Genomic DNA, 3,206 nt, shown 5'->3' with positions numbered 1-3,206 from the left:
GCAAACCTACCTACCGTGATTAATTAATAAACAAACAGAGCATGATGCTAAGATAACTTGCTACCCGGACCCCCTTTGCAGCGATCGTAAATGCTACACCGTCGAGTTTGCACTCGATTTGGATCTGGCAAGCAATTAGCTTGCTTGTTTTGATTGCAAAACGGTTTATCTGGTCGGTTCAACAGAGTATTAGGATCATATGATATCAGAACCCTCCTGATCACTTCTTGATGATGATGATGATCCATCAAGAAGAATTCGTCTTCCACATTCGAAGCGCCGCCAATGGTGCTGCCGTAGTAGGCGGCGGCGGCAGATTGATGAGTAACTGCTGCTACCATCACCAGATTCACCACCTGCAGCTTCACATTGAACTTGGAGTAGCACCACCAGAACCACCACTATCTTCAAAACACTACCCTTCTTCTTCTTCCTCAACCAGTAGTGGTAGTACTCCATTAATTTCTCTCCCGACACCACCCGATACAATTAAAAGTTTACCAGCCAGATCTGCACTTAATTAGATTACCCTTTGCACCTCACCCACCCATATTATATAGATTGAAATTCAAAAAGGCACTGGAAGAAGAGTGGATAAGAAATGAGAGGCCCTTCCTTCCTTTCTTTCTTTGTTTCTCTACATGAATCTCATCATCATCATCATCATCACTAAATTCATGATTGAATCACGGATCTCAATAGAGAAAATGTTAACTCAACAGCCTGGCAGTGCGTACGTACGATCCCAATAGGCATTAGCCATGCCAAAATTGCACATGACCAGATGGGTCCGTCCTGCACTTTTGGACAACCAACGAATACCCTCTTCTGCTGGGCATCCATGTTTGCTTCATTCATTGATTGATTCAGGGTGGCTGCAAGCTTTTTATGTAAAAGTGAATCCTTTTGTTTTTCTCTTTGTTTTTTTCTTCTGCGGAATCCAAGACCAACCCTATTTGATGCTGAGCTGAGCTGAGCTGAGCTGAGCTAGCTGTTTTAAGATTCAAAATACGTTTTCAATTTTTCATTAACCCCTACTACTTGCCGACTCATCTCTTTTTCTTGTAAATTATTAAAAATAATTCTTCATCATTGCTCTCACCCACCGTCAGGGATTCACATGGATTGTACCATGTGGCATTTAAGTAATCCAAAGGTTATCTAATTTAAACTAAATTTGAATTTTATTTAAATCCACCCATAAATTTGAATTTTATTTAAACTCTAGTTTGTTGGGTAACCATTGAATTACTTAAATTCCACATGGCACAATCCTATGAGGGAATTACAGGAAAAGGAATTACAGAGGATGTGAATCCCCCACGGTCCTATGCAATTACATGAGCAAGACAGGAAAAATAAACAAGCGCCTTTAAGTGCAAATGAGTCTCCTTACTTCTTCATTTCATTTAGGGATAATTACTATTGCCCTTTATATTTTGGTTTTATTATTAATCAGACTTCTTTCTTTATAAAATTGCTGTTGTCCCTTTTTCTTTTTCTTTTTTGGTATAAAACTCTTGTCCTCCCTCACTTTTAACAAATGTCTATTTTGTCATTTATTAAAATTAATAAGTTAAAAAAATGACATTACCCTTATTTATAGAAACTATATTGAATGTCAATTATATCCTTGAAATCTTATATTGTATAATCAATTTTGATTTTGGTGGGACCACACACTTTTATGGTTGTTGAAACTCTCATGTTCTAATTAAAATTTTCACAATTACAATGATGAAAGATTTACAAACAAATTAGCATATAAGATGCTAATTGATAAAAAAATTTGATAACATGTATAATGGTCAGCATATATTATGTGGTTTTCAATTTCCAACTTTGAATTACATTTGATATTTTATAATATTTTATTTTCTATTCTAAATTTTATTAATCACATGTTTCTTTTATTGGGCGATTTCTTTTTAGAGAAGAAAAATTAAATATTTCCTTTACTCAGTGGTTTCTTTTTAGAAAATAAAAGGTAATTTTGTGTCTAAAAAAAAAAAGTTAATTTTTTCCCATAGTTAATTAAGGATGGTATTATAACTGACAAAAAAAATAAAATAAATAGATAATTGCAATGTTATTTTTGAGATTTTGAAAAAATATATATAGATGTCACATCATCCGTAAACTAATGGAGCTTAACACTAAGAGTCATTAATAATTTTAGACAAAGTTAAAGGTTGGATTAACAATTTAAAAAAGTACAGGATATAAAATAATAATAAAACTAAAGTACAAGGGGACAACAATAATTATCATTTTCATTACATTTATGAAAAAGATAGTGAATACCTAATAACTATAGAGATGATTTAGAAAATTCAAACTTCTGCTAGCTTTTTCAAATTTATCATGTTTTGAAAGGTGTGAGGAAAGAATAGTGAAAAAAATAAATAACAAAATAGGAGACTCAACAAATAATAAATAAGGAGAAATTTATGGTAGTGATTTAGTTTTTAATTAATATTTGACTTTTTGTTCCTTTAGATAATGATTACCAATGATATCTATACCTGTCATCTTTATTTTAAAATTTTATTTTTAATATGGGGGCAAATAGTGGAATTTTACATGTGGAGTGAGAAAAATAAAAATAAAAATAAAATTTAAAATATATATATATATATATAATAATTTAAAAAAAAAAAAAAAAAAAAAAAAAAAGAAGAAGAAGAGAGGCCAGGGGACACCCCTATGTGGCTCCACCACTGAATCACACTTTGAGCTTGAGAGAGTTCTTCTAGTATCTCCAAAGAATCAAAAGTTACGGCATAACACCAAAATATGCTTAAAGAAAATAAAAGTAAGAATGCAAGTATGAGTTGTGCATGACTTGCACAACTTATGCAAGGATGGGATTGTGTTTGTATACAAGTTCAAACCACACTTTACACCTAATTGAGATTCTCATAATAATAAATTGGACCGTTGAATTGTATTAACCCATCTCTCTCCCAAAGGGAATAATCAATTCCTTAAAAATGAAAAATGATGACATTGTCTCTTATCCACTAATGGGGAACAAATCAACTTAACCCAACCTCCTCATTAAGTGAAGAATCATGACATTCACAATAAACGAATTTATAGAGTTTTTTTCTTCAGCTTTAACAATAATGGTTAGATTTTCCATAGAAAATAGAATCATGGAATTAAATTAGTCAATTAAGGAGTTTAGTTAGGGGGCATTCATT

The sequence above is a fragment of the Hakea prostrata genome, chromosome 3 (genome assembly GCF_041222555.1).
Source record: "Hakea prostrata isolate BN-2017 chromosome 3, UWA_Hpros_2, whole genome shotgun sequence".
NCBI lineage: Eukaryota > Viridiplantae > Streptophyta > Magnoliopsida > Proteales > Proteaceae > Hakea > Hakea prostrata.
Note: the sequence above shows the minus strand (reverse complement) of the source record.